Source organism: Canis aureus, chromosome 11 (assembly GCF_053574225.1).
Source record: "Canis aureus isolate CA01 chromosome 11, VMU_Caureus_v.1.0, whole genome shotgun sequence".
Classification (NCBI taxonomy): domain Eukaryota; kingdom Metazoa; phylum Chordata; class Mammalia; order Carnivora; family Canidae; genus Canis; species Canis aureus.
In genome coordinates, this window is record NC_135621.1 from 18,707,662 (window position 1) to 18,727,235 (window position 19,574).

At 37.2% G+C, this 19,574-nt stretch overlaps 1 pseudogene; it reads right to left on the bottom strand.

Annotated features, from left to right (window-relative positions):
- Positions 1–290: 290 nt before the first annotated feature.
- LOC144323170 (olfactory receptor 6C74-like) lies at positions 291–19,126 on the bottom strand (annotated as a pseudogene).
- Between the last annotated feature and the right edge of the window lie 448 nt (positions 19,127–19,574).

Below are 19,574 nucleotides of genomic sequence, written 5' to 3' on the forward strand. Positions count from 1 at the left end.
AAACAAATGAATGGAACCTTTTAAAATTTTAAGAAAAATGTAGTTCAATTTCATTCCTTTATCTAGAGAAAAAAGGAAATAAGATGTGAAAAAGAATATATCTAATAAAGAATATAGGGAACATTAACTTCTGTGGAACAAAGTGTGAATAAAACTTGAAAAAGATTAATATATTATAGGGATAAATGAAAAAAGAAGAGGAATCTGTGTATTGAAAACTACTATTGAATATGCTGGCACTATTTGAAACTTCTTTGCCCATTTCCAATATATATTATATAATAGGATACTCATTTGTTTGAGAAAGAAACAATTTTGTGTACCATGTTCATGAAGGCTGTTTTTACTTGCTTGTTCCACAAAGTGTAGATGAAAGGATTCAAAAGTAGAGCAACAGACGTGTTGAGCACTGCAATTCCCTTGGAATAAGATGTTCTTTGTTTGGCTGATGGCTTAACATACATGAAGATGCAGCTGCCATAAGAAAGGGATATCACAATCATGTGAGAAGAACATGTTGAAAAAGCCTTTTTCCTCTGATTGACTGAAAAGATTTTTAGAATTCTTAATACAATGTAGGTATATGATATTATCACCATTACCAATGTGACTGTGAGTGTCACCAAAGCAGAGATGTATCCCATTGTCTCTAAGAGCTGTGTGTCTAAGCAGGAGATCTGCAGCAGGGGGGTTGTGGCACAGTAGAAATGATCAACAATGTTGAAGGCATAGAAGCCAAGATTTAAGTCTAAGAGGAGAGTTGGAAAGATGACAAAAGACCCAGCAAACCGACAACAGAAGACAACTTGTGTGCAGATCTTACTGCTCATGATGGTTGTGCAATGCAGGTGCTTACAAATGGCAACATAGTGGTCATAGGACATAGCTGCCAGCAAACAAAGTTCAGATGCACCAAGAAGGAAGGTAAAAAACAATTGAGCTGCAAGCAATTAAAGGAAATGGTTTTTGGGCAGCCCAGGTGGCTCAGCGGTTTAGCACCAACTTTGGCCCAGGGCGTGATCCTGAAGACCCAGGATCAAGTCCCATGTGGGGCTCCCTGCATGGAGCCTGCTTCTTCCTCTGCCTGTGTCTCTGCCTCTCTCTCTCTCTCTCTCTTTGTGTGTCTCTCATGAATCTGCAGCAAGGGGGTTGTGTCACAGTAGAAATGATCTACAGTTTAGGGATGCATGTAATAGTATAGGAAATTTATGAGAAGGAAAAAATACATGGGGGTCTTGAGATGAGTATCCACCAGGGTGAGTGTGCTGATGGTTAAGTTGCTCATCAAGTAAGTGAGAAGCAGGAAGACAACACAACTTTCAATTGTGTATCATCAGTCAGACCTGCCAGGATAAACACTATCCCTTGCGTGTGGTATCCCACTACTGTCCTCTACTTTCCCAGGTCTAAATAGGAAAGAAAAAGAAAGAGAGAAATTGATGACCCCAATGGAAAAATGGCAGTGATTTAAGTGTTTAAGGTAAAGTTAGCAAAATGATGTTTCAAATAGAATAACATAATGCTTATTCATGTTTTCAAAGATGGATATGCCGGGACAAACAATAGTTTGCATTTCCAGAGCATCTGTACAGAGAATTTCATCTTTATTTTTTTTTAAAGATTTTATTTATTTATTCATGATAGTCACACAGAGAGAGACAGAGAGGCAGAGACACAGGCAGAGGGAGAAGCAGGCTCCATGCACCGGGAGCCCGATGTGGGATTCGATCCCGGGTCTCCAGGATCACGCCCAGGGCCAAAGGCAGGCGCCAAACCGCTGCGCCACCCAGAGAATTTCATCTTTAATTTGCAGTTCTACTAGAGAATAATCTATGTGATGATAGCAATTGTTGATTGTTTTTTATAAGAGGAAATATCAGAGGGAAATTAGACTTTCAAAGCATGGAAAAATTATTCTTTTCTCTTGATTTTGTGCAGGAGTTGAGATGGATATCATTTCTTATTCAATTAAGAGGTTTGCATTCTAGAACCAATATGATTATTGTCATTAAAGTTCATCAGGAAATGATTTTCATAAAATATACACAAACATACCTCCCAATAATCAATAAACAGGGTTAATACAACTTTATCATTTTACTTAACTAATTATATTCAAATGCCTGATTTTTCTGTCATTTCTTTCATGGTTAATGAGATACAGTTTCAGAGAAGTGAATATGAAATATCATGACTAATTTTGTTTTCTGGCCTTCGTAGTATTTCCATCCCATCAGTGTTGTTATCATCTCCACTCTTACACAATGTATTTCCAAACAAAATCAGCATGTTGGTGTGTATAATAAGAAAGTGCAGTTTTACTTTAAAGGTTATGATTCTGAAAAAAAATTAAATGAGAGTAATGAATACAGAAGGAGATATAAATATTTGTTCATATGAGTAGGGGAAAAATATATAGACAAAGCTTTATGGAAACCTAGAGAAGCATGAAGGGGTTTTTAGAAATAGGATAGTGAAGGGTGCCTGAGTGGCCGAGCCAAATAAGCGCAGTCTATTGATTTTGGCTCAGGTCATGATCTCAGGACCCTGGGATCAAGTCTCGAGTCTGACTCTGTGCTCAGCATGGAGTCTGCTTCTCTCCCTCTCCCTCTTCCCTTCCCTCTGCTCTCTGTCTCTATCAAATAAATAAGTAGATGAAAAAAAAGAGGATAGTAAGCTTAGGGAAAAAATTGAAAGAAGCAAATTATTAAGTAAAAATTAAAAGAAGACTAAAGCTTCAAAATTAGTAATAATCTTAAAGTATGTAAAGGGGGGAGGAGGAAGATGGCGGAAGAGTAGGGTCTCCAAATCACCTGTCTCCACCAAATTACCTAGAAAACCTTCAAATTATCCTGAAAATCTATCAATTCGGCCTGAGATTTAAAGAGAGCCCAGCTGGAATGCTACAGTGAGAAGAGTTCGCGCATCTATCAAGGTAGGAAGACGGGGAAAAAGAAGTAAAGAAACAAAGGCCTCCAAGGGGGAGGGGCCCCGCGAGGAGCCGGGCTGAGGCCGGGGCGAGTGTCCCCAGGACAGGAGAGCCCCGTCCCGGAGGAGCAGGAGCTGCACCAACCCGGAAAGGGGCTCGCAGGGACTTGGAGCAGGACCCAGGAGGGCGAGGATGCCCTCAGGCTCCCTGGGACAGTAACAGAGCAACTGCGCGCCCAGGAGAGTGCGCCGAGCTCCCTAAGGGCTGCAGCGCACGGCGGACCCGGAGCAGCTCGGAGGGGCTCGAGCAGAGGAAGAGGCTCCGTGCGGAGGGGGATGCGCGGTTCTAAGAGCAGCTCGGAGGGGCTCCGGTGGCATCTCCGCGGAGGGGGTTGCGCGGCCCGGGAGCGCGAATCCAACAGCGCAGGCTCCGGAGCAGGGCGCCGGGACACAGCCCAGGATCCCGCCTCCCCCCGGGACAGGCAGAGGCCGGGAGGGCCCAGGACAGCAAGGACGCTCCTGCCCCAGCTAAGCAGATCAGCGGCCCCGCCCGGAGCCTCCAGGCCCTGCAGACGGAGTTCCTGCAGGAGCTGAATTCAGGTTTCCAGAGCTGGCCCCGCCACTGGGGCTGTTCCTCCTGCGGCCTCACAGGGTAAACAACCCCCACTGAGCCCTGCACCAGGCAGGGGCACAGCAGCTCCCCCAACTGCTAACACCTGAAAATCAGCACAACAGGCCCCTCCCCCAGAAGACCAGCTAGACTGACAACTTCCAGGAGAAGCCAAGGGACTTAAAGTACACAGAATCAGAAGATACTCCCCGGTGGTTCTTTTTTTTTTTTTTTTTTTTGTTTTGCTTTTTGATTTGTTTCCTTCTCCCACCCCCTTTTTTTTCTCCTTTCTTTTTCATTCTCTTTTTCTTCTTTTTTTTTTCGTTTTTTTTCTTCCCTTTTTTTTCTCTTTCTCTTTTCTTTCCTTCTTTCTCTCCTCTCTTTTTCTCTTTTTCCCAATACAACTTGCTTTTGGCCACTCTGCACTGAGCAAAATGACTAGAAGGAAAACCTCACCTCAAAAGAAAGAATCAGAAACAGTCCTCTCTCCCACAGAGTTACAAAATCTGGATTACAATTCAATGTCAGAAAGCCAATTCAGAAGCACTATTATACAGCTACTGGTGGCTCTAGAAAAAAGTATAAAGGACTCAAGAGACTTCATGACTGCAGAATTTAGAGCTAATCAGGCAGAAATTAAAAACCAATTGAATGAGATGCAATCCAAACTAGAAGTCCTAACGACGAGGGTTAACGAGGTGGAAGAACGAGTGAGTGACCTAGAAGACAAGTTGACAGCAAAGAGGGAAACTGAGGAAAAAAGAGACAATTAAAAGACCATGAAGATAGATTAAGGGAAATAAACGACAGCCTGAGGAAGAAAAACCTACGTTTAATTGGGGTTCCCGAGGGCGCCGAAAGGGACAGAGGGCCAGAATATGTATTTGAACAAATTCTAGCTGAAAACTTTCCTAACCTGGGAAGGGAAACAGGCATTCAGATCCAGGAAATAGAGAGATCCCCCCCTAAAATCAATAAAAACCGTTCAACACCTCGACATTTAATTGTGAAGCTTGCAAATTCCAAAGATAAGGAGAAGATCCTTAAAGCAGCAAGAGACAAGAAATCCCTGACTTTTATGGGGAGGAGTATTAGGGTAACAGCAGACCTCTCCACAGAGACCTGGCAGGCCAGAAAGGGCTGGCAGGATATATTCAGGGTCCTAAATGAGAAGAACATGCAACCAAGAATACTTTATCCAGCAAGGCTCTCATTCAAAATGGAAGGAGAGATAAAGAGCTTCCAAGACAGGCAGCAACTAAAAGAATATGTGACCTCCAAACCAGCTCTGCAAGAAATTTTAAGGGGGCCTCTTAAAATTCCCCTTTAAGAAGAAGTTCAGTGGAACAGTCCACAAAAACAAAGACTGAATAGATATCATGATGACACTAAACTCATATCTCTCAATAGTAACTCTGAATGTGAACGGGCTTAATGACCCCATCAAAAGGCGCAGGGTTTCAGACTGGATAAAAAAGCAGGACCCATCTATTTGCTGTCTACAAGAGACTCATTTTAGACAGAAGGACACCTACAGCCTGAAAATAAAAGGTTGGAGAACCATTTACCATTCGAATGGTCCTCAAAAGAAAGCAGGGGTAGCCATCCTTATATCAGATAAACTAAAATTTACCCCAAAGACTGTAGTGAGAGATGAAGAGGGACACTATATCATACTTAAAGGATCTATTCAACAAGAGGACTTAACAATCCTCAATATATATGCTCCGAATGTGGGAGCTGCCAAATATATAAATCAATTATTAACCAAAGTGAAGAAATACTTAGATAATAATACACTTATACTTGGTGACTTCAATCTAGCTCTTTCTATACTCGATAGGTCTTCTAAGCAAAACATCTCCAAAGAAACGAGAGCTTTAAATGATACACTGGACCAGATGGATTTCACAGATATCTACAGAACTTTACATCCAAACTCAACTGAATACACATTCTTCTCAAGCGCACATGGAACTTTCTCCAGAATAGACCACATATTGGGTCACAAATCGGGTCTGAACCGATACCAAAAGATTGGGATTGTCCCCTGCATATTCTCGGACCATAATGCCTTGAAATTAGAACTAAATCACAACAAGAAGTTTGGAAGGACCTCAAACACATGGAGGTTAAGGACCATCCTGCTAAAAGATAAAAGGGTCAACCAGGAAATTAAGGAAGAATTTAAAAGATTCATGGAAACTAATGAGAATGAAGATACAACCGTTCAAAATCTTTGGGATGCAGCAAAAGCAGTCCTAAGGGGGAAATACATTGCAATACAAGCATCCATTCAAAAACTGGAAAGAACTCAAATACAAAAGCTAACCTTACACATAAAGGAGCTAGAGAAAAAACAGCAAATAGATCCTACACCCAAGAGAAGAAGGGAGTTAATAAAGATTCGAGCAGAACTCAACGAAATCGAGACCAGAAGAACTGTGGAACAGATCAACAGAACCAGGAGTTGGTTCTTTGAAAGAATTAATAAGATAGATAAACCATTAGCCAGCCTTATGAAAAAGAAGAGAGAGAAGACTCAAATTAATAAAATCATGAATGAGAAAGGAGAGATCACTACCAACACCAAGGAAATACAAACGATTTTAAAAACATATTATGAACAGCTATACGCCAATAAATTAGGCAATCTAGAAGAAATGGACGCATTCCTGGAAAGCCACAAACTACCAAAACTGGAACAGGAAGAAATAGAAAACCTGAACAGGCCAATAACCAGGGAGGAAATTGAAGCAGTCATCAAAAACCTCCCAAGACACAAGAGTCCAGGGCCAGATGGCTCCCCAGGGGAATTTTATCAAACGTTTAAAGAAGAAACCATACCTATTCTCCTAAAGCTGTTTGGAAAGATAGAAAGAGATGGAGTACTTGCAAATTCGTTCTATGAGGCCAGCATCACCTTAATTCCAAAACCAGACAAAGACCCCACCAAAAAGGAGAATTACAGACCAATATCCCTGATGAACAAGGATGCAAAAATTCTCAACAAGATACTGGCCAATAGGATCCAACAGTACATTAAAAAAATTATTCACCATGACCAAGTAGGATTTATCCCTGGGACACAAGGCTGGTTCAACACCCGTAAAACAATCAATGTGATTCATCATATCAGCAAGAGAAAAACCAAGAACCATATGATCCTCTCATTAGATGCAGAGAAAGCATTTGACAAAATACAGCATCCATTCCTGATCAAAACTCTTCAGAGTGTAGGGATAGAGGGAACATTCCTCGACATCTTAAAAGCCATCTATGAAAAGCCCACACAAATATCATTCTCAGTGGGGAAGCACTGGGAGCCTTTCCCCTAAGATCAGGAACAAGACAGGGATGTCCACTCTCACCACTGCTGTTCAACATAGTACTGGAAGTCCTAGCCTCAGCAATCAGACAACAAAAAGACATTAAAGGCATTCAAATTGGCAAAGAAGAAGTCAAACTCTCCCTCTTCGCCGATGACATGATACTCTACATAGAAAACCCAAAAGTCTCCACCCCAAGATTGCTAGAACTCATACAGCAATTCGGTAGCATGGCAGGATAGAAAATCAATGCCCAGAAGTCAGTGGCATTTCTATACACTAAAAATGAGACTGAAGAAAGAGAAATTAAGGAGTCAATCCCATTTACAATTGCACCCAAAAGCATAAGATACCTAGGAATAAACCTAACCAAAGATGTAAAGGATCTATACCCTCAAAACTATAGAACACTTCCGAAAGAAATTGAGGAAGACACAAAGAGATGGAAAAATATTCCATGCTCATGGATTGGCAGAATTAATATTGTGAAAATGTCAATGTTACCCAGGGCAATATAGACGTTTAATGCAATCCCTATCAAAATACCATGGACTTTCTTCAGAGAGTTAGAACAAATTATTTTAAGATTTGTGTGGAATCAGAAAAGACCCCGAATAGCCAGGGGAATTTTAAAAAAGAAAACCATATCTGGGGGCATCACAATGCCAGATTTCAGGTTGTACTACAAAGCTGTGGTCATCAAGACAGTGTGGTACTGGCACAAAAACAGACACATAGATCAGTGGAACAGAATAGAGAATCCAGAAGTGGACCCTGAACTTTATGGGCAACTAATATTCGATAAAGGAGGAAAGACTATCCATTGGAAGAAAGACAGTCTCTTCAATAAATGGTGCTGGGAAAATTGGACATCCACATGCAGAAGAATGAAACTAGACCACTCTCTTGCACCATACACAAAGATAAACTCAAAATGGATGAAAGATCTAAATGTGAGACAAGATTCCATCAAAATCCTAGAGAAGAACACAGGCAACACCCTTTTTGAACTCGGCCATAGTAACTTCTTGCAAGATACATCCACGAAGGCAAAAGAAACAAAAGCAAAAATGAACTATTGGGAGTTCATCAAGATAAGAAGCTTTTGCACAGCAAAGGATACAGTCAACAAAACTAAAAGACAACCTACAGAATGGAAGAAGATATTTGCAAATGACATATCAGATAAAGGGCTAGTTTCCAAGATCTATAAAGAACTTATTAAACTCAACACCAAAGAAAGAAACAATCCAGTCATGAAATGGGCAAAAGACATGAACAGAAATCTCACAGAGGAAGACATAGACATGGCCAACATTCACATGAGAAAATGCTCTGCATCACTTGCCATCAGGGAAATACAAATCAAAACCACAATGAGATACCACCTCACACCAGTGAGAATGGGGAAAATTAACAAGGCAGGAAACAACAAATGTTGGAGAGGATGCGGAGAAAAGGGAACCCTCATACACTGTTGGTGGGAATGTGAACTGGTGCAGCCACTCTGGAAAACTGTGTGGAGGTTCCTCAAACAGTTAAAAATATACCTGCCCTACGACCCAACAATTGCACTGTTGGGGATTTACCCCAAAGATACAAATGCAATGAAACGCCGGGACACCTGCACCCCGATGTTTATAGCAGCAATGGCCACGATAGCCAAACTGTGGAAGGAGCCTCGGTGTCCAACGAAAGATGAATGGATAAAGATGTGGTTTATGTATACAATGGAATATTACTCAGCTATTAGAAATGACAAATACCCACCATTTGCTTCAACGTGGATGGAACTGGAGGGTATTATGCTGAGTGAAGTAAGCCAGTCGGAGAAGGACAAACATTATATGTTCTCATTCATTTGGGGAATATAAATAATAGTGAAAGGGAATATAAGGGAAGGGAGAAGAAATGTGTGGGAAATATCAGAAAGGGAGACAGAACGTAAAGGCTGCTAACTCTGGGAAACGAACTAGGGGTGGTAGAAGGGGAGGAGGGCGGGGGGTGGGAGTGAATGGGTGACGGGCACTGGGGGTTATTCTGTATGTTAGTAAATTGAACACCAATAAAAATAAATTTAAAAAAATTAAAGTATGTAAATTAGTCAGTATTGTAAACAAAAAACTATAAGAAAATGTTTACCATAAAATTTCTCTCTATCTGCTTCCATGCTTTACACTTACTATTTTATTCTTTGTCTAAAATAAAGAAAAGAGGAACAATTTGTGATCAGCATGACTTAAAAGAGATGAAGAGGTATGTGGTAAATTTCAAAAAGAGTGAGTCACAGACAAAATTTTAGAAGACATGTATTTTCCCTATCATAAGAATATTCAAATATTTGGCTAACACATATTTTTTTAAATATTTTATTTATTTATTCATGAGAGACACACAGAGAGGCAGAGATACAGACAGAGGGAGAAGCAGGCTCCACGCAGGGAGCCCAATGTGGGACTGGATACTGGGTCTCCAGGATCACTCCCTGGGCTGAAAGCAGTGCTAAAACACTGAGCCACTCGGGCTGCCCAAGCTAACACATAATTAAATAAATATAAACTATACATAAGTATAGTTATTACAATACATGGGATATATGAAATGAGATAATCAGATTATTTTGGTTTGCACAGCTATCAAATTAGAGATCAGTTTGAAAGAGTGTTTTTTTTTTTCTTAGTTGTCCTCTGAAAAGTACAATTTCTACTAATGATTATAGGTCAGTTTATAGTGCTTTTAAAAAAATTTATTCTAAGGGAGATTTCTTTCCTCAGTATCTTCATATCAAATACATAAAATGATTAAAATTTAATAATGGGCCCCAGATAAGACTATGTTTTCCTCTCTGAGAATATAAATATAATTACTTCCTATTTCAAAAACATACATTATTATTTAAAAGACATATAAGTAAAAATAAACATACAAGTACAAATAAACTTTGTTACTAGTTATACCTAGAGGCATTTATAGGAGGATTCTAAGATAAAAAATAAGATCTGTTGTCAAAGTCATGTTACTAATTGAGTGAATAAAAGAGAGGACTGCTGTTTTTCCTTCACATTTCTTTTACATTCACGTCATTGTGAAACGATGAATCACACATTTTTATACATCTACAAAAATTACTCCAAGGGCAAAAACTGTAGGAATGCTTATATCTAAAACACCTACATCATACTTTTACTTTGTCAGATTATTTCTTTGTCCACCTTCCACAGATACACACACCAACCATCCCCCCAACATGCATTGTACAAACATTAGCAAGGTCATGTTACAAAATCATTAGAAGTTAGGCCTAGGTTAGATCTTGTGAATACTAGTGAAACTTTTAAAAGGTAATTTTTCAATACTAAATTTGCATTGTATTCTGTTTTCTTGATTTCCCTTAAATCAAAATTTGAAGGTTAAAAAAATAAGGTTAAAACCATAATTGTAAAAATAGGAGAAAATGGGTTAAAATATATCTAATGGAAATATGGCCTTTATTTTTTTTTAATTTCTAAATTTATTTTTTCATGAGTGATAGAGGGAGAGACACAGGCAGAGGGAGAAGCAGGCTCCATGCAGGGAACCCAACGTAGGACTCAATCCTGGGTCTCCAGGATCATACCCTGAGCTGCAAGCAGCGCTAAAGAGCTACGCCACCTGGGCTGCCCAAATATGGCCTTTAAATTTGAGACATACCAATTACTTTCATCGTTTTGAGTCCTAAATCAGTCTACCAAACACTTAAACATCACACTTTTTTCTTCAAGATGTTAAACAAATTTATTCAAAGTAGCTCTATTTCAATATTTAACTCTTTTATTATCATGCTGAACAGACAACACTAGCATTCAGACAGATCCTCTCTGAATGAATCCCTCTACCCCACAATCTATGATTGTTTTTCTTATCTACTCACAGCAACTTTATAAATGGTTTTAGGGCTTTTTTCCCCGGATTTTTAGACTAGTATATTAAATTTCCCCATTACTACAATTTACCTTTTTAAATATTTAATGTTTTTCTTAGTATTATTCACAGTGCTGTATAAAATTCATCAATACTTAATCCCATTGAATATTTATGCTTTCTGTGCCCTGAAGGAAAATATCTAAAGATTAGGAAGAGTTCCCAGAGGATATGAGATCCAAGAACACAATTCCCAAAGGGTCATAAATTTATGCATTATACGTGAGTTCTCCCCAGGCACTAAATACTTAAAAGAAGAAATTTATATATATATTTTTCAAAACTACTTTTAATTGTGTCTCCAAAGCTTTCAGTATAGATTTCCTTAACCTGTGTTTGGCTTTCCACACAGATGTATTTTGATATCCCAAGTACAGAGAAATACAAAAAATTGGAAGTTGAAAAAGAAAAGATTATTTTAATTGGTAATAACAAGTGACAATATTAGTTGGAGAATTTGTTAGCCTGTCATAGCCTGTCAATTGTACTTGAAATATCTGACATTTTATATCCTATGTACTACTTTTTTTCTATTCTGAATTCAGTCTTTCCTCCAAATAGTCTTTACAAAATGACCTAGTAGATCTTAAGCTGATATTTCATGACACTCAAGCATTCTCCACTTCCTCTGTATTAATGGAATATTTATCTATGTAAGCTAACCTTCCTTGCAACTTGTGACCATGTGACTAAATTATGAGCAAAGGATCTAAGAGGAGATGTTGTGCAATTTCCAAGTATTATCCTTTGATAAAAAGGGTTTGCCCTCTTCTTCCTCTCTACCTTCTCTCGTTGTTGTGATGATATCAGCACATGGGATGGCAAGCCATTTGGAGCCATGAGTATGGGTAATGATACTAGGAATACACTGACTACTCAACAAGAGAGAGCACACCCAGGTTCCTGACACAATTGCAGGTCCTACCCACTTAGAAACACAGTGACTTCATGGAGGAGCTTCAACATACCAGCCTTAACATTTAAACAAGATAAAAATAAAGTCACTATTGTTTAAAGTGCTGTGATATTTGTCTTTCTCATACTCTACCAAATCCATGGTATTAATCAAAACCTTAGTAGGGTCTGAACTTTTATCTTGAGTCTAACAGGTTGACCCACCATCATTTCATAGATACTGACAGATTTATCCTACTGAGTCAATGACAGAAAACTTTATTATTTATTATATAGCAGGAAGCAGGAGCTTCATGTTCTCATCAGCTCCTTTTACCCCTAAATTCTCTGCAGGGAAGGACCCTAATGGATATTGTGGTTTACACAAGCCACCTACATCTAAGCCTGAGGATCCTCTAAGTGAGCAATTATCAGTCTTTTAAAGAGAAAAATATGCCTGATTTTGCCCTACTAGAAGACAGTATCTTTAATATTCTGCTAAGGGGGAATAATCTCCTAAATCTGTTGCAAACATTCTTGAATAGAGAGTCCAGAACAAAAACTATCAAAATATGTGGAAATGTTTCAGAATGTCCTCCCACCAAATCCACCCCCTCATTTCTAAACCTCAGCTTCTGCTGCAAATTCACCAAGGTATGCTCCTCTGTTGACCTCTCTGATTAATCTGCTGATCTCTTTTATCACTCCCAAGATGCACTTGACAGTGTTCTCCAAAACGATGCAAACAAATGACCAGCCTCACACAAGTAGAAACCCAAGAGTACCCGATGTCTTTTAGAAAGAATTTACAATTTTGGAGGTTGGCAGCCAAGTTAAACATGCCTCATTTATATTACAAGCTAGCAGTGCCTCCAACATAGCTTTCAGCTGGTTATGAAGACTGTGGCCTCCCAATTCAATAACTTGTTCTTGGAGGGACTGCAGGTATATTTAATCCAGTCTGTCTTTTTTTGTTCAAGCCATCAACCATGTGACATTTGTCTGCTCCAGTATATGACTTAAAATAGGAGTGAGGAAGATATTTGGAAGTGTTTTGCCTGACTAAAGTAAAAAACCTAAGAAAGAACACATATTGGTGAAGACGTGGAGACAAAGGAAACCTTGTACACTCTTGGTGGGAATGCAAACTGGTGCAGCCACTGTGGAAAACACTGTGGAGGTTCTTCAAAAAATTAAAAATAGAACTACCATATGATCCAGCAATTCCACTACTGGGTACTTACCCAAAGAATATGAAAACACTAATTTCAAAGGATATTTGAACTCCTATGTTTACTGCAGCACTTTTTATGATAGTCCAATTGTTGAAACAACTACTGACTGATGAAAGGATAAAAATATGATATCTATCTTCAATTATAATATTATACTTACATAAAATATAAAATATAAATATAATGTAAAACAATATATATCATGCATATTATGTATATTAATATTATGTGATATTATGCATTATTATGTAATATAGTAATATTTTATGTACATTATTATGTATAATAATATGTATATAATATTGTATGTGTGTAATACATAATATTATACTTATTATGTATATTATATATACATATATACATATATAGAGAGAGAATTGAATAGTACTCAGCCATAAAAAAGAATGAAATCTTGTCATTTGCAAAAACATGGATGAATCTAAAGGATATAATTCTAAGTGAAATAAGTCACAGAAAGACAAATACCATAGGATTTCACTCATAAATGGAATTTAAGAAACAAAACAAACAAAGAAAAAAGACAAACCAAAAGAAGATTCTTAACTATTGAGAACAAACAAATGGTTACTAGAGGGAAGGCAAGTGGAGTGATGGGTAAAATAGATGAAGGGGATTAATAACACACCTAATATGATGACGACTGAGTAATGTATACAATTGTTGTTCACTATGTTGTACATCTGAAGTGGATATTGAAATGTTAATTTTATTGGAATTAAAATAAAATTTAAAAAGAAGTATTTTGCCTGAGGGTGAAAGAAGGTGAGAGAAGTGACAAGGGAGTGCTAGAATGGTCCCCTATTGTCTCTGTTACCTTCACAGAAACATCTGGTGGAGGATGGCTTACCTGACAGGCAAGTATTTTTAAGGCTTTTGCACTGGAGTATTTGTCTTCTGCAGGTAGGCTCTAGGAACAGTTCTTAATGACAAAGATCATTAACAGTCTTCTGAGGTCTAAGGTGTCCTCCTGCCTGATGCTGGGTTTTTCTCTGTCTCCACTTCCACAAAATCTGAGTAGTCTATTCCAGGGCTGTAATTTCACTGGTTTCCAGTTATCCCCTACTGATACTCAGACCTTTCATCTAGAAGGGTCAGGTGCATGAGGGACAAGGACATTTTTATAAAACTTATCCAGAATTAAGCTTAAATCTATTAGACTCCTTGTGGCCATGTTACCACCTAGAATGTGTACCAACCAAACTAATTTGAGTTTGTTAAAGCAATAAGATAACAACGTTTTGGGTGATATCATTAAATTTATTGGACTTGTACCCTTAGGTTCCTATAGACTATGACAGTTTCTTAGACATTTCTTATTTTGATAACCAAAACAGTTTTGAGAAGTACTTGTCAAGCAACTTCTAGAATCTCACTTTATTGGAATTTGTCTGTTCTGGATACTCTCAGGTGAGGAGCAAGGGAATATATGTTTATACCTAACCAGATCTATACACACAAATATGTGTTTGTATACTTATCCTTCTGTATCTATGTTAAGCTACTCATGAATTCATACTAATATAGTCCACTTTAACCCAATATCACATGAATCATTCTACATTTGTCCTCTTGCTCATATGTATCACTCCAGCAGTGAAACAATGGCTCCTACCATCTGCCAATGACTCAATTATTCCATTACAATAGAAATGTATTATAGGAAGCAACTTCATCAACCAGAATACGGGAATTTTGACTTGAGTCTTACTAATTCACTCATTTCTACACATAGGTTAGCACCTTTTCTTCCCCTTCTCCATTCAGTGAGGTTGTATCATACATTCATAATACTATTAAATACTTCTGCATTGTATTTTAAGATCCTGGATCTATTTTTTTAAATTTGCACACATTAGAGTTATTCTTTGTGTTGTAATGTTCTTTCTACTTGTTTTGGCAACTGTAGTGTGATATAACCATGACAACTCTAGTGTCATATGCAATCGCTTTCCTACTCTAATAAAAAACTGTGCCTCAACTGTTCAACTCCCCAGCTCCCAAGTCCTGGCAATCTCTAACATGTTTACTTTCCCTATAAATTTGTCTGTTCTAGAACAGCCCTATCTCCTAATAGCATCATCTTTGGGGGTTAGGATTTCAATATATAATTTGTGGGTACATATTAAGAACATAGCAATAATTTATCAACTAAAATTGACAAAAGTCTGGGAAAATATATGTGAGAGTAGATTCTAAGGGTGACATACCAGGGGGAAGTAAATATAATTCTACATAAGGGTGAATTTATTGATATATTTTCAATGATTTTTTAATAAATTTATTTTTATTGGTGTTCAATTTACCGACATACAGAATAACACCCAGTGCTCATCCTGTCAAGTGCCCCCCTCAGTGCCCGTCACCCATTCACCCCCACCCCCCGCCCTCCTCCCCTTCCACCACCCCTAGTTCGTTTCCCAGAGTTAGGAGTCTTTATGTTCTGTCTCCCTTTCTGATATTTCCCACACATTTCTTCTCCCTTCCCTTATATTCCCTTTCAATATTATTTATATTCCCCAGATGAATGAGAACATACACTGTTATTTTCAATGATTGTGATTTTCTTTTCTTTTCTTTTCTTTCCTTTTCTTCTTTCTTTCTTTCTTTCTTTCTTTTCTTTCTTTCTTCCTTTCCTTCTTTCTTTCTTCTTTCTTTTTCTTCTTTTTTTTTTTTAAACTAGGCTGTTACTTTCAGATAGCTAGCTTACCAGCACATCACAGGTCAGAGTGAGGCCTGAGTAGAGGTTGTGGATTTAATGGAATTCAAACTTCTGATGATGGCTATAATTTTTTGTTCAATTACATAGCAACTTGGATTTGTGAATGATTTATCTTGATTAAATTTGAAATATTAGAAAAAATAAATCCAAAGATGTAAAATGACAAAACTTGGAACAGTTTTATAATATGCAATCCACTTATATATCCCTTCACTGTGTAACTGTTGAAGATCCAGAAGAAAATTATTTGTACAGGGTATTGATTCACAAGGAGGTATGAACAACATTGAAAGGAATCGTAATTGCTGGTCTGAAATGAAAGTGGGACATTTATAGTGATTCTACTGCATCTGAAAAGTCATCCTAAATATATTAACACAGATATGCTCAGAGCCAAGTAGAAAACTATGGAGTTCACCCTCATTAACAAATAATACATCAAAGCATCTTTCCTCGGCAAAACTGCAGTATTTGGTACTACCATCAAATACTTTTAAAAATGATGCAGGAATGCTGATCCATTCCACATAGCCATTTAATTAAAATATTTACCTGCCCTACCCCAGATGAATCTTAAAGCATGACAGTAGATTCATATACCGAATTAGTTGGTAACACCAATTGCAACTGTGTTTTAAATTATGGCCCATTTGTTAGTTTAAATCCAAAACAGTCTTGGAATTAAATACTAAGTTATTGAATTCTGAACCTATTTTTATGGACTACTAGAACATAACAGGTAGATTGCATCACCTTAATATAGTAAAGTAGACAAGATAGCAGACCTTCATCCTGGCTTTAGGGTCATCTCTGGACTTTAGATATAATTTAGACCATTGACAAGCAAACCACAACCTTCAGGACAAGCCCACAGGCTGTTTTTGTACAGCCTTCTCTCTAGGGATGGTTTTTAGATTCAAAGGGTCAGAAGAGGAAGTAGGAATGATAGGGCAATGGAGGAAGCATTTAATGGTATAGTTTCAAAAAACATATCAGAGAATCAGAATTTCTCACACAAAGTATTTTTTAATACACATTTTTAAATACATATTAAATATACATTACAAGTAGACAGATTCCAAATTTCTCTTTTCTATGATAACAAAACTCATCAATAGTATGCTTTCATCAAGACATTTCCCCCCACTCTGTCCCAAAATGCATGGAATTTTAATAGTATATAGAAAAGTAGCAAGTTTTCAAAAAGAAATGTGTTAAGCTGAAGAAATTTAGAAATTGTTTGCTTGAAATTATTGCTATGGTTATTGTTAGATGAAGATTACATAAGTTCATTGAGTATGAAAATCCTCATCCACCCATTTGGAAAACCTGGAAATATTTTAATCTCTATTAAAATATTCCAAATAAAGACTTTCTATCCACTTTAAAAATATTTATATAGAAATAAAAATTTAGGCAGCAGATTTACATTAGAGAAGACAGAAATGTAGTAATTTAATAGCAAAAATTCAAATAGGACAGAAGAAAAATTATTGTCATTTTCACTTCTTCTGATGTGACTGGCATGCATTGTGAAGTGTCCATTTTGATCTATGAAGGCCCTTCCAAGTATAAAGATCAAATAGGCTTAGAATAAGACTTTCACATAATTTATCACAAAATTAAGCTGATATTTGCAAATATAATAATATATGTTTTAACAAATTGAATCTAATAGTTGTACCATTAACATTAAAATTAATTTATATCACAGTTATACTATAAAATACATTGATTCTTTTGCCTAATCTCCTTGCTCATTTTCTATTAACATGTTTAAATATTCTATACTATAGTAAATCTATAATTTATGAACAAATATACATATAGTATGAAATTGAAGTGTTTTGTTTGAGTTTTGTTTTTTTACTGGTAGAATGTGTGATAAAGAATAATAATAACAAGGTAAAGAAATTTAGAAACTGATTGTTTGAAATGATTGCCATGATCTCTATTTACAGAAACAAAAAAAATTCCGTATTATTTAAGGACATAGTGATTCAATTTCCCTCATAGTTATAGGTCTATTCCCATTTTTTATTTTGCCTTGAGTCAGTGACAGTTTGTGGGTTCCTAGAAATATGAGTTTTCAGCTAAGTTTTAAAAATCTAGGTGGTGCATTAACTCTATATAGAATATGTGTAAAATTGAATCTCTGAATTCCACAACAGTGGAAAGGAACATGGAAAAATTAAAGTCTAACTTTGTCTTCCTCTGAGAGAATTTTAAGAGGAAATAGATAAAACACCAAATAAAGACACAAATGATTTTGGCCCAAATAAGGGACAGATAGGGGAGAGAAAGAGGCTTTGGAGATTAGTCAGGCCACATGAAAATTATGTCAGGAAAAATAGTCAATATTATTTTGAATACAAGCATTGAAGCACCCCACATTTCTTTTTTTTTTTAAAGATTTTATTTATTTATTCATGATAGTCACAGAGAGAGAGAGGCAGAGACACAGGCAGAGGGAGAAGCAGGCTCCATGCACCGGGAGCCCGATGTGGGATTCGATCCCGGGTCTCCAGGATCGCGCCCTGGGCCAAAGGCAGGCGCCAAACCGCTGCGCCACCCAGGGATCCCCCCACATTTCTTGCTTTATTTTACTCATGATCTCAGTAATATCACTAAAATGGTTCACTTCACTGAGAAAATCTCCATCTTTTTGGTCATGTGCATAAAAGTGTCTTTCATTTGTTTGTTTCTCAGTGTATATATGAAGGGATTCAACACGGGGGCAACAGAGGTACTGAGCAGGGCTATCCCTTTATTTAAAGATACTCTGCATGGAGCCTGCTTCTCCCTCTGCCTGTGTCTCTGCCTCTCTCTCTGTGTTCTTGTGAATAAATAAGTAAAATCTTTAAAAAAAATAGAAACAAAGAAATAGAAAAATTGTCATAATATTTTGACTTACATCTTCTATAGTTGCAATTTTTTACAGTCTAGTTAGTTTACATTAAATTATCTTACACAATCAAGTGACTCATTCTTTTTGTTAAATGCATCTCCTTTCTGTTTATTGCTCCTTACGATAGTATTCTGCAAGTCAGATTTCAGCTGAGGACCCTTGGCCTTTTAAAAAACATGAACTTGACCTAAACATCTGACACCCATACAAGCAGGGATTCAGTGCTTTCACCAAACTTCTGAAAACTCTTCAAGATTGAAATCCTCATGACCACCTGTAGGTCTGCTTTTCCCTTTTTCCTGAAGACTTGGCGTTTACTTTTGTCTCACTCACGTGTTGTTCTCTTTTCACTGCTATGGACCCAAGCAGATAGGAAGTATATCCTCATGCATGATGACTATATTATATAGCATGCTTTATTTAGTTTTTGCAGGAGAGTTCTAGAAAACGAGACATTTAAAAAATGTTATCTACTCGTACCTGGTAATCTGTTTCCATGTCATTGTGCTGCTCTGTTGCCATGGTGGCCTCTTCCCTCTTAGTCCTTTCCTCCCTCTTTTCTCTTATTCTCTTGTGTTTTGCTTAGCCTCTTAAAATTCAGAATTGTGTTAACTTTTTCATTTTTTTTCTTATTTTCCATCTTTTTCCATACCATGCCTACATCCTCATGTTTATCAGCTTAAATGTCTATCACCAATTTTTTCTAATGTGTGATGATATCATGACCGTATTTTCCTTAAGAAGAATATCATGTCATATCTTACATTGCATTGTAAACATAACATTTCATATAGTCCAGTTCAGCTGCTAAAAATATACAGATATCTCCAGTGGTTATAAGTAATTACAATACAACCAAGATTTCCCCTCTCTTTCTCCCTTTATTTCATTCTTTACTTACCTATTTTCCTTTCTTTCCCCCAGACCCTTCAATGTATTATTTTTTTGTTTTTATTTTTTATTTATTTAT